This window comes from Arachis ipaensis, chromosome B01 (genome assembly GCF_000816755.2).
Source record: "Arachis ipaensis cultivar K30076 chromosome B01, Araip1.1, whole genome shotgun sequence".
Lineage (NCBI taxonomy): Eukaryota > Viridiplantae > Streptophyta > Magnoliopsida > Fabales > Fabaceae > Arachis > Arachis ipaensis.
Window position 1 is genome coordinate 135,009,518 of NC_029785.2, and position 14,127 is coordinate 135,023,644.

A 14,127-nucleotide genomic window follows, 5' to 3' on the forward strand; every position below is an offset into this window, starting at 1 on the left:
TATAACATTAAATTTTTTTATTAATAATAATTTTAACATATAATCTTAACATATATGCTGTTTTCGGGGCTTACCTGAACCGGATGATTGGGCTCAAATGGAAGGCCCAAACGTTGAAGGATGGTGGTCTCTAACTTGTTCACGTTTGGGAGCCGCCGTCCGAGTTGTACGTATGTGTTTGAATAGGAGGGGGGGTGGTACCTGCAAGACATTCCGATGTTTAAGTTAGCAAGGGGTTAAACAGGTTTAGAGTATTGGAACTTGAGTTTACCTGAGTGTGTCAGTATATTTATAGGGAATGAACCAATAACCACCGTTGAAGTAGCTCCACCTTTGATGGTGGATAACCGCCCATTTATCTTAGAGTTGTTAAGATCTCTCTTCTAGAAGTAGGTGAGAGATTTGGGGAGGTGGTTACTCGTTTGGATAGGTGTTGGTTGCTTGCATACGTCGAACCCGACCTCTTGGAGGTCGGACAAGCGGTGGAAGCCAATATTCTAGATTGGGTCTTTTAACTTGATTGGGTCTGACTTGTGTGTTGGGCCAGTGTATGAACAGTGCCCCTACTCGAGTCCGATCTCCTTATTAGGAGTTTGGATTTGAGTATTAATTGAACTCGGGGATACTTGGGTCGGTATTCTTCCCTTCAAGTTGGGAAGTCGACGTGATTTTGGTTTAAAACCGTCGTGATTTCGAATGATCAATCGTCGTGTTTGTTGGCTTTCTGCATTAACACGTGGGGAGCGGTTTCATTGGTAACGATGCATCCTTTTAATGAGTATGTTACTTTTACGATTATGCATCTGGTATCTTATAAATACTTTCCCCCTCTCCCTTTTTCTTCTTTTTCGTCTTCTCTTTGAACTTTCTTTCGTGCTTTTCTTCTTCATCCTCCTATCTTGGCACTTTGGTGTTTTACTCTCCAACCCTTGGTCTCTCAGCACTTTTGGCGCTTCTTTCATCCTTGCTGATAAATTTCTCTTCTAAAAAAAGATTAGTTTTTCATTGCCTTCACCCTCTCTTGGCTTTTATAGTGTTTTCTTTGCCTCTGTTAAGTGGACTGGATGGTTGACAGGGAGATTTTGAGTAGGTTCTTATTGTACTTTCATTGTTTGTAGTAGAAAACTTTAGGATTTTTGTGTTTTTTTTTTACAAAAATCGTCTCTATTGCGATTGTTGACTATTCTCTGCTTTGTTTGGAAATAATTGTTTTGTTTCGAACTTGTTTTTGATGATTTCTTTTCTTTGTGCGATGTAGGTATATCCCCTTATATATCTTTTTCCATTTCTGAAAAAATGTATTCCCGAGTTTCTGAGGCTCTATTGAGATGGGTAGATTCTTCTGTCCTTTCTGATCATCCTATAGTAGATGGCGTTTTTGTAACCGAACTCCGTAAACACCATAGGATTTGTAGTTCCGATGCCGACGAAGCCAAATATGAAATAGTGGCCCTTGACCTAGAGGATCGAGTTTGTTGTGGGAGAATTAATGATTCTGATCCCCATTTTTTCTTTATGTATGACTGTCTGTTTACCCGTTTGGGGGTTACCTTTCCCTTCTCTGATTTTGAGATAGAGGTGTTGTCCCATTGTAGGGTAGCTCCTTCCAAGCTTCATCCCGATTAATGGGGTTTTCTTAAGATTTACCAACTTGCTAGCCATGAACTCGGATTTCCGATTTCTTTAAAGACCTTTTTTCTATCTTTTTCATTTAACAAAGCCTTTTAGTGCTTTGAATAAGCAAAATAAGCAACAATAGGTTTCCTTCCGAGCTATTGAAGGCTGGAAAATTTTTTCCATTTTTGACGAGTCGTTCCACGACTTCAAAAATTTCTTTTTCAAAATCCAAGCCGTTGAAGGTCATCATCCCTTTTTCTTGAATGAGGACAATGAACCCCGCTTCTCATTGTATTGGGTAGAGACAGCCCCTGTAAAAAAATACAGCCTAGTAGACTTGGAAGAGGTAGAGGAGGCTGTGGTTGAGTTTTTCCGAGAGGCTTGAGGACGGGCTCCAAACCTTGACGCTAAGAAATTTCTTCTTAGATCTCCGAGCTATGTCCAGACCGAGCTAGGTAGCTTTTTTATTTTTGACTTTGTAGGCATTTTCTTTCAAGAATGTGCAAAAGGAATGCACGTGTCCGAGCTGCTCAGGCACAGGAAGGCGGAACATCAGCTACTCCCTCTCCACAGAGATCGGGTTTGAAGGCTTCCTCTTCCTCTTAGCCGAGATTGGTAAATCCCATTCCTACTCCTCATCTTCCTCCTCCCACCCCTACCCCCTAGTTCTTTCCTCCTCGAAACCTGTTCCGAAAAAGCGCAAGACCTCGGAAGCCGGTGTTTCTAGCGTCAGGGACACCGGTTTTGACGGAGTGAAGTTTAATAAGAAGCACATCCTTCCCTATAACTCGATTGCTATGGATGATGCTTCTGTCCGAACTCATCTTCAGGTCTTGATCCGAGGAGGAATTCGGACTGCTGGGGTCTGTACCTCTCTTCTTAATATACTGGATAAAACTCCTTTGAGTGCGACTCAGCATTCTTTGGAGATTCTCCAGGAGCGACTGGCCATGTATCAAGAAGATGAGAAAAGGCTGTAGGAGGAGAATGCTCGGCTGTAGGAAGAACTCTCCCAAGCCCGGAAAAAAGAGAAGTTGTTAATGGCCTCTTGTGAATTGGCTGAGGGCTTGAGGGAGAAGGCTGAACAGAACTATATCAGGGTCTTTTTGGACAATATTGACCTGAAAAAATAGTTGGAACTGCTTTGGGAGGGTTACCAGGACCTAGAGGATTCTATAGTTGAGGGCACTGAAGAGGTGTTCAAGGTGTTGAAACAACAGGTCGGTGTTATTGCTCCCGACTTGGACCTGTCACCTCTTCATCCTGACAAGGTTGTTATCAATGGTGAGATAGTTTTTCCTCCACGTCCTGAGGCTGATTCCGAGTTGAAGACGACGGGACAACACCCTGTTGAATCTCCTCCACAAGAGGTTGGTCCAGCCGAGGGGTTATTGCCGAGCTCTTCTGCTCAGCCCGAGGTAGCTTCGACTTCTGATGCCGAAGAGATTCCTTCGACCCCTCCGACTTTCACGGCCGAACCGGTCTCCTCTCCTGCTGATGATTCGAACCCTCTGATTGCCCCTATTTAATGCTCTTACTAAGGCCCGGTTTGTGGGACCTTTTATGAACAATTTTTATGTATTTTTGCATATTTCTGTTGATGGTTCCTGACTTTTGATCCTTTACGGATCTTTAACAACAACTGCTGCATGCTTTTTGGACGTTTTCGGTCCTTTTCCAATAGTACTTTAACAAAGTATCTGTTTTTGCAAAGTTTCTGTTTTATCTAGGTTAGTAGATAATTTTCCTGCTGTTCAGTAAAGCTTTTAAGAAAACCTTTTTGCTAAGTAATCTTTATCTTGGCAAAGTTTTCGTGAAAAGCTTTTACTAATGATCCCTTAAGGGACTTTCGTATTTCTCGTTTTTCCATTATCGTAATCGCATACGTTCAATTTTGCTTTGCTTATTGAATCATTTTTATAACTTAGGTCATTCTTGCGATGCATTTCGTTTGCTATCTTATTTTTAAGCTATTATGATAATCTTCTATAACCTCTTTACACCGACTTGTATCTCGTCGCTTTATCCTGTCGACCATATAGGTCGGTCAATGGATTTTTGTGTTTTTTTCGAGCTTAATTCGGTGCGTATCGTAGAATAATAATGGAATTAGAGAGAAGCAAGTATTATTATTAATGAAAAAATATCTTTACAAGGATGCTTTTAGCTATTGAGGGAAAAAACTTCTGTTTCCCCTAGTCCTCGCTTTGATGCCTCGTTAAAACCCCCTCCAAAAAAACCCTTCTCGGAAAAAAATCATGAAGTCGGGAAAAAGAGTACATCAGGGAGCGAGGTTCGTTTCTAGCTATAATACATTTCCATATTGCAAGCGTGCCATAAGCTTGGGAGCTCGGATCCGCTTAGGTCAGACACTTTATAATAACCCTTTTCCAAGACTTCAACTATCTTGTAGGGTCCCTTCTAGTTCGCAGCGAGTTTTCCTTCACCCGACTTGTTCACCTTCGGATAAGGACTAAGTCGTCTGAGGCAAAACTTCTTTGAATGATATTTTTGTTGTATCTATTCGGCATCCTTTGTTTTAACGCTACTTCTCTTATCTGGGTTTATTCTCGGATTTCTGGGAGCAGTTCAAGTTCTTCTTTGTGGGCTTGGACATTTCCGATCTCATCGTGGAATCTCACCCTTGTACTTTGCTCGTTGACCTCAACAGGAATCATGGCTTCTATGCCATAAGTAAGTCGAAAAGGTGTTTTGCTGGTGGTTGAGTGGGGCGTAGTTCGATAAGCCCATAACACTTAGGAGAGCTCTTCAGCCCAAGCCCCTTTTGCTTCTTGGAGCCTTTTCTTTAATCCTGCCAATATAACCTTATTGGCTGTCTCGGCTTGACCATTGGCTTAGGGATGCTCTACCGAAGTGAATTGGGCTTGATTTTCATGCTCGCCACCAGGCTTCTGAATGTAGAATCAGTGAACTGTGTGCCATTATCCGTAGTAATGGATTGAGGGACTCCAAATCGGGTGATAATATTCCTGTACAGGAATTTTCGACTTCTTTGTGCCATGATAGTAGCTAATGGCTCTGCTTCTATCCACTTGGTAAAATAATTCACTCTCACAATAAGATATTTTACTTGTCCAGGCGCTTGAGGAAAAGATCCGAGTAGGTCCAATCCCCATTTTGCAAAAGGCCATAGAGAAGTTATACTAATAAGTTCTTATAGGGGGGCGACGTGGAAATTTGCATGCATCTGACAAGGTTGACACTTTTTCATGAAGTCGGAGGCATCCTTTTGTAGGGTCGTCCAGAAGAACCCATCTCAGATTAATTTCCTAGCTAGGGATCTTGCTCTGAGATGATTCTCACAGATGCCATTGTGCACTTCCTCCAGAACTTCCTCTGTCTTGGAAGTCGGGACGCACTTAATAGTGGTGTAGATATCCCCCTTTTATAAAGGACATTTTTCACCAAAGTGTAGTTTTGTGCATCCCTCCTGATTTTTTTGGCTTCTTTCTGTTCCTCGAGTAGGATGTCGAATTTCAAATATTCGACCAGGGGAGTCATCCATCTGAGGTTTAAGCCGGAGACTGGCAAAATGTCCATCCTGTTATCTGACTTCATGACTGAGGGTTCTTGGAGGGTTTTTTGTATTAGACTTCTATTATTTCCTCCCGGTTTGGTACTTGCTAGCTTGGAGAGAGCATCATCTCGGCTGTTGAGCTCCCGAATTATGTGCCTAACTTTGGTTTCCAGGAATTGCCTAAGATGCTCTAGCATTTTTTCCAAGTACCTTTTCATGTTGGGATCTTTTGCCTGATACTCTCCATTAATTTGAGAAATTACTACTTGAGAGTCACTGAAGATTATTACCTTGGTAGCACCGACTTCTTTAGCAAGTTTTATCCCTGCGATTAGAGCTTCATATTCGGCCTAGTTGTTGGAAGTGTGGAACTCGAATTTCAAGGATACCTCTATCTGAGTACCTTCTTCATTGACCAATATTATACCAGCTCCACTTTCGACCTTGTTAGATGATCCGTCTACATAAAGCTCCCAGGTCGTGGAGGTCTCGCTCTGATCGCCTGTGTATTCTGCGACAAAGTCGGTGAGGCGTTGGACTTTGATTGCTGTCCGAATTTCGTAATTCAGATCGATCTCAGATACCTCTATAACCCATTGAACAATTCTGCTTGCAATATCCGTTTTCTGAAGGATCTGCTTCATAGGCTGGTTTGTACGAACTCTTATGGTATGAGCCTAGAAGTAAGGTCGGAGCCTTCTTGATGTTACAATTAAGGCGTACGCAAACTTTTCAAGTTTTTGATACCTTAATTTCGAACCTTGTAGCACCTTGCTAGTGAAATAGATGGGATGTTGTCCATCCTCATCTTCTCGTATCAATGCGGATGCCACGACCTTCTCAGCGACAGCTAAGTATAATACGAGTTCTTTCCCTTCTTTCCCCCAGGTAAGAATAGAAGGTTGGCTCAGGTACCTTTTGAACTCTTGGAATGCCTCTTCCTATTCGGGAGTCCATTCGTTGAAAGGCTTCTTCACATTCAGGGCTCCACTCGAATTTGTATCCTTTTCTAAGTAGCGAAAAAAGTGGCAGGGATCTCAATGCTGATCCTGCTAAAAATCTAGATAGAGCTGCAAGGCGACCATTCAGCTGCTGGACTTCCTTTAAACAGGTTGGGCTCTTCATTTCTAGGATTGCTCTGTACTTATCGGGGTTAGCCTCCCCTTTGTGCCAGTATAAATCCTAGAAATTTTTCAGCTTCCACTACAAAGGTGCATTTGGTGGGATTTAGCCTCATCCCATGTTTCCTTATAGTATCAAGGACTTGTGAAAGGTCGGCCAGGAGACTGGCTTCATCCCTGGTCTTCACTAACATATCATTTACATATACTTCCATCAGGCTTCTGAGGTAAGGTGCAAATACTTTATTCATCAACCTTTGATAGGTGGCCCCTGTATTTTTTAATCCAAATGACATGACCACGTAGCAATAGTTTGCGTTGGGTGTGATGAAAGATGTTTTCTCCTGATTCGATTTATACGTCGGGATCTGATTGTAGCCCGAGTAAGCATCCATAAATGATAAATATTGATACCTTGAGCTGGAATCCACTAGGGCGTCAATATTGGGTAGAGGTCGGTATAGTCGACGCACATCCTCCACTTCCTATTCTGCTTTTTAACCAACATCACATTTGCCAGCCAGGCCGGGTACTTGACTTCTCTAATAAACCCTGCCTCTAGCAAGGCTTGTACTTGTTCTTCGACCACTTAAGCCCATTCGGGTCTGAGCTTGTGTCTCCTTTGTTGAACAGGTCGGAATCCCGGGTAGACGGCCAACCTGTGTGACATGAGCTCGGGATCTATCGCAGGCATGTCGGATGCTTTCCAGGTGAAGAGGTCAAAGTTCTGTTGTAGGAGCTTTACCAGTTCCCGCTTCAGATCTTTTGCTAAACTAGCTCCTATGTTAATGTTTTTTCCGACCTCTTGCCCAATCTGGACTTCTTCTGTTTTTCCTCCTGGCTGTGGTCGCAACTCTTCCCTTACTCGAACTCCTCTGAGTTCAATTGTATTGACTTCCTTGCCTTTACCCCTTAGGTTCAGGCTTTCATTATAACACTTCCTTGCCAACTTCTGATCTCCCTTGATGGTAGCAATCCCCTCTGGTGTCGAGAACTTCATACAAAGATGAGGGGTTGAGACAACCACCCCCAGCCGATTTAGGGTTGTCCTACCTATCAGGGTGTTGTAAACGGATGTTACATCCACAACAATGAAGTCAATGCTTAAAGTCTTGGACTGCAGTCCCCTTCCGAAAGTTGTGTGCATGGGAATGAAGCCCAGTGGCTTAATGGAAGCGTCCCCTAATCCGAATAGGGTATCCGGATTGGCTTTTAGCTCTTTCTCATCCAGTCCTAGCTTATCAAATGCAGGTTTAAACAATATATTGGCCGAGCTCCCTTGATCTACCAGAGTTCTGTGCAGGTAAGTATTGGCGAGGATCATGGTGATTACTACCGGGTTGTCATGCCTGGGTACGACACCTTGTCCATCCTCTTTGGTAAAAGAGATGGTAGGGAGATCATGTCCATCATTCCCGACTTGATAGACTTTTTTTAGGTGTCTCTTCCGAGATGACTTTGTATGTCCCCCTCCAGCGAACCCTCCCGAGATCATGTGAACATGTCGTTCTGGAGTTTGCGGGGGTGGATCTCTCTGCTCGAGGTCTTCGTCCTCTCTCTTCATTTTTTCTTGATTACCCGACCTTTTCTTGAGATATCTGTCCAGCCGAAATTCTCTAACCAAATTTTCTATCACATTTTTTAGGTCATAGTAATCATTTGTTGAGTGTCTATAAAGCTTATGGTATTCACAATACTCATTATGACTTCCACCCCTTTTATGTTTTATTGGACACAGCGGGAGGGGGGGAGGGCTTCTCAGTGTGGCAAATTTTTCTGTATACATCTACAAGGGAAATCCTCAACGGGGTGTAGTTGTGATACCTTCTGGGTTTCTCGGGTCTGACTTCTTTTTTCCTCTTGGGCTCCCTCTCCTTTTCCTTTGACTGGTGAGGGTTCCCAAGTCGCCAGTTCGGTTCTCATAACCTGGCGTTTTCTTCCATGTTGATGTACTTTTCAGCTCACTCCTGTACATCATTCAAGGAAGTCAGATGTCTTTTTGATATGGACTGAAAGAAAGGTCCTTCTCGGAGATTATTGACGAGTCCCATTATCACCGCTTCAGTGGACAGGTCTTGAATCTCCAGGCACGCTTTGTTAAATATTTCCATGTATTCCCTCAAGGGTTGTCCGACCTCCTGTTTCACCCCGAGTAGACTGGGTATGTGCTTGACCTTGTCTTTCTAGATGGAAAATCTGGTAAGGAATTTGCGCGAGAGATCGTCGAAACTGAATACCAACCTGGGTGGCAAGCTGTCGAACCACTTCATGGCTACTTTGGTCAATGTTGTCGGAAAGGCCTTGCAGTAAGTAGCATCTGAAATGTTTGCTAAGTATATCCGACTCTTAAAGTTGCTCAGATGATGTTTTGGGTTGTTCCATCATACATGTTCATGTCAGGGCTTTTAAGTTTTTTGAGGACTTTAGCCCGCATGATATCCTCTGTAAATGGGTCCTCTCCCCCCAGGGGACTGTCTTCCTGAGTCGTACGAGAATCCTTATTTCGGAGATTGGATTCTAGCTTCGAGAGCTTATCCTCCGACTCCCTTTGCCTTTTGATCTCTCTCTTCAGACTTCTATCCGCTTCGCGTTGTCGCTCTAACTCCTGTTCCATCTGCTCAAGTCGGTCCTGATGTCCTTATAGCCATCCCAGGCGGTCGTTGCCACGAGGCTGTCTTTCCCCTTCAGGGAGGCGAACTTCAGAAGGGATTCTCCTTTGGTTGTCGGAGGGACCCTCTCCATACGGCTCCTCCATTGTTGGCTGGAGTACTACTAAGGCTTGGTCGTTGTTGACTATGTCTTGATGCTCTTGATCTGACTCAGACGCAATATGTCCGTCTTCATGTTGGTCGTCTACCATTGAGCGTTGATCTCCAGGTCCCCAACAACGGCGCTAATGTTCCGGAGCTTACCTGAAATCGGATGATTGGGCTCGAATGGAAGGTCCAAACGTTGAAGGATGGTGGCCTCTGACTTATTCACGTCTGGGAGCCGCCGTCCGAGATGTACGTATGTGTTTGAATAGGTGGGGGGTGGTACCTGCAAGACACTCCGATACTTAAGTTAGCAAGGGGTTAAGCATGTTTAGAGTATTGGAACTTGAGTTTACCTCAGTGTGTCAGTATATTTATAGGGAATGAACCAATAACCACAGTTGAAGTAGCTCCACTTTTGATGGTGGATAACCGCCTTTTTATTTTATGGTTATTGAGATCTCTCTTTTAGAAGTAGGTGAGAGATTTGGGGAGGCGATTACTCGTTTAGATAGGTGTTGGTTGCTTGCTTACGTCGAACCCGACCTCTTGGAGGAGGTCAGACAAGTGCTGGAAGCCAATCTTCTAGATTGGGCCTTTTAACTTGATTGAGTCTGCCTTGTGTTTTGGGGCAGGGTATGAACATATGCTAATTAAACACATATAATGTGTACATTCACCTCTTTTTCTTTTTCTCACACTTTAGTCCAATTTTTGTTTGTAAATATAAGAATATTATGTACACAATAAATTTAATACACACACACATATATTATTTTATATATTTTAATATATATTTTATATATTTTATATATATAATATGATTATTTATATAATTTTATAATACAACAACAACAAAGTCTTGTCCCATTAGTTGGGGCCGACTACATGGATCAAATGATGTCATTGAACTCTATCATGTATCATGTCTCCAGATAGACCGTTTACATGTAGATTTCGTTTGACCACCTCATAGATGGTCTTCCTAGATCTTCCTCTGCCTTTCACCCTTTGTCCATCTCCTATCTCATCCATGCTCTGTCGATCTTCTTCTCACATGTCCAAACCACTTGAGATGTGATTCTACCATCTTTTTTCACAATAGATGCTACTCCAACTCTTTGTCTTATATCTTCATTTTTTATTCGATCCAATCGCATATGACCACTCATCCATCTCAACATCTTCATCCTTGCCACACTTAATTTATGTTCGTGCTCTTCTTTAGCCGCCTAACACTCTGTACCATAAAGCATAGCCGGTTTGATAGCAGTGCGATAGAATTTACCTTTAAGTTTTAAAGGCACTTTTTTGTCACATATAAAATCAGACGCACTCCGCCATTTTGACCAACCTGCTTGGATCCTATGATTTACATCCTGTTCAATCTCTCCATTATCCTCTATGATTCACTCAAGATATTTAAAACTTTTAACTTTTCTTAAGATGTTTTCTCTAATATTCACTTATGTATTAGGGTTTCTCTTTCGGCGGCCGAACTTACATTCTATATATTCCATCTTGCTACGACTTATGTGTAGACTATACACTTCTAGAACTTCTCTCCATAAATCCAACTTCTTATTTAAGTCTTCCCTTGACTCTTCCATAAGGATGATATCATTGGCAAAAAATATGTACCATGGCACAGGCTCTTGGATATACTCTGTAAGTGCTTCCAAGACTAATGTGAAAAGGTATGGACTTAAGGATGATCCTTGGTGTAATTCTATACCAATAGAAAATTCTTCTATCACACCACCTTGAGTCTTCACACTAGTTGTAACCCTACCATATATGTCTTTAATTACACGAATATATGTAATCCTTACTCTCTTTTTTTCCAAAACCTTCCATAAGACATCATTTGACATCCTATTGTACGCTTTTTCCAAATCAATAAACCCCATATGTAGATCCGTTTTATTATTACGATACCTCTCCATCATCCTTCTTAACATGTATATCACTTCAGTGGTGGATCTGCTTGGCATAAAACTAAATTATTTCTCTGTTACTTGTGTCTCTTGTCTCTGCCTCCGTTCCATCACCCTTTTCCATAACTTCATGGTATGACTCATGAGGTTGATCCCTCTATAGTTTCTACAATTTTGTATATCCTCTTTATTCTTGTAGACAGGTACCAAAGTGCACTTTCTCTACTCATTTGATATCTTCTTTGACCTTAAACTCTCATTAAAAAGTTTGGTTTACCAACTAATACCTTTCTCTCCAAGGCCCTTCGAAACTTCAATCGGAATATTACCAGGTCTTACTGCCCTGCCATTTTTCATCCGCTTTAGAGCCTCTTTTACCTCAAAATCTCAAATCCTTCGATAATAGTCAAAATTTTGATCTTCTTCCCTCGTGCATAACCGACCAAGGCTCAGAAGAGTCTTCTGTCCTTCATTAAATAACTCGTAGAAGTAGCTCTTCTATCTTTCACTGATCTTCTCCTCTTGAGCCAAAACTTTTCCATCTTTATCCTTTATGCACTTAACATGATACAAGTCTCTCGTTCTTCTTTCAAGGCTCTTTGCAATTCTATATATACATTTTTTTCTTTTTCTCTTTGCGATTCTATATATACCTTTTTCTTCTTCACTTACAACCACTTTTATCTCTTTTTTAGCCGCCTTATATTTTTTCCTAATTATCTGCATTCCGGTACAAAGACCGCTCCTTAAAGCATTTTCTTTTTGTCTTTATCTTTTCTTGTACACTCGCATTCCACCACCAGGACTCTTTGTCTCTTGGTCCTATCCCTCTAGATTCACCAAAAATTTCTTTTGCTATTTTTCTATTAACTTCTGCTATCTCCTTCCACATCTTCTCCGCGCTTCTATTCCTATCATACTTTGCCTCTTCTCCTACCCATTTTAGGAAGTTTCTTTGTTCCTCCCCTTTCATTCGCCACTACCTCATCCTTGGGTTCTTCGTATGATGTATTTTTCTCAACTTTTACTCAACGCAAAAATCCATGACGAACATCATATGTTGTATTGTTAAATTCTCTCCCGAAATAATTTTATAATTAATGTAAAATTTTTGGTCGACTCCCCTCAACAAGAAGAAGTCGATTTGAGAGCTTGTCATGTCACTCCTAGAGGTTATAAGATGTTCGTCTCTCTTTCTAAAACATGTATTTGCAATGAGAAGGTCAAAAGTTGAGAAAAAGTTCAAAATAGTTTTACCTTCGGTATTGACCATCTCGAAACCATGGCCTCCGTGAATACTTCCATACCTAGTCACTTCCATACCTAGTCACTTCTCTTCCAACATGGCCATTTAAATCTTTTATTAAGAAAATATTATCTCGCGAAGGTATGTCTTGGACCAAACTCTCTAGATCTTTCCAAAATCCTATCTTGTGTTGCTTGTTCGAACCCACTTGCAGTGCATAGGTGCTAATCACATGAAAAGTACCTCATTCCACTACAAGTTTGATAGAGATGATCCAATCTTCCACCCTCTTGACATCCACTACGTCCTTCTTCCATTGCTTATCTATGATAATACCTATTCTATACCTATTCTTTACCTTTCCTGTATACCAAAGTTTAAACCCGGAAGTATCCAACTCTCTAGCCTTCGCACCGATGCATTTTGTTTCTTGTTGCACATGATGTTAATTTTTCTCCTTATCATGGTATCCACCATCTCTATAGATTTTTCTATTAGAATATTTATGTTCTATGTCTTAAATCTCAATTTTCTGTCATTCCGACATTTACTTTTACTTTTTTTTTTGAAAATTAGCTTATTTATCCTCGTTTGTTCATGAAAACGCAAAAACCCTTACAATAGTCAGATAAAACTCTATGATACACTTGGACATCCTCTGAAAAAGAAAAAGTTACACTAATTTTCTAAGTAAATTAGAAGAGGTTGATATAATTTAAACAAATAAAAAAGAATTATGATGGGTTTAATTAAATGTAAAGAGGTGTATTGCAGTTTAATTTGTCCCATGTTCTTTTTGTTCAAACCTAATATCAAGGCCAATTAGATTGTAAAATTTGATGAAATTTATTGTAAATCTTTTCACTTTTATCTAGACAAATATTGACATTATTTTAAGAAGTGTTATATTTATGGAAGTATATCCCGGAAAGCATTTAATGTACATCTTTGAAAAATTAAATATTGTGTTCAATTTAGGTAAACAAAAATATTCAATAACAAAAAGACATTAATTAAAATTAGTCTAAATTTAATTTATTTAATATTTATTATTTATTTTTAAAATTAATAAATATTAAATAAGATAAATTTAAAACCATAACTAAAATTAAAGAAAAATATAGAAATTACCTTGTATACCATGTTCTTGAAACTTGTAAGTACACCCAAAAGTAGAATATTCGTTCGTGGGTGTCGGAACCCAATTCTTAAGTTGTTTTTCACTTTTTCCTCTCACCATTGGGTCGTTGATGCCGCTTCTTTCATAATCTAATCCATGTAAATTACTAAATTTATTATGCTTCCACTATCTACCGAAGTTACTAAATTTATCATACATAAAATAACAATAATGTAATGAAGCTAATTATTTTATAGTAATTTAATCAAATTCATCGTCAACTTTCAGTCACACAGGAACAACAAACATATTTGACTTGGTCGTAGTATTATAGTACTATTATTATATTATGTTATCCCTAATCCCGATTTATGCTGTTGACTATTCTCCAGTGTAGATTTCTATATTCAAAAGAGAAGAGAATATCTCATTAAAAAAAAATTAGACAAATTAATGTTGATAATTATTTATTATAATAACTACCAACCATAATTACACAAAATTTTCTGCAATTATTTTACTAAGGGAGGAAAAAAAAGAGAGAAAGGCAGAGTGTTGTCAACATTGGATTTAAGTGTGGTTAATGTTCGTTTGACCAAAAAGTGTTAGCAATGGTCCATCCAGAAAAGCAGAAGGAAATTATTTTTTCAAAAAGGAGTGTCACTGTGGAGAGTCAAAGAAGAAGACGACGAAGAAGACGAAGGAGACTACTCACTGACGGCGTCAAGAAAAACGGCAAACAGAAACATAGTTATAGGAGCGTAACGGAGAGTGACGGCGTGTGTTACCTTGAAG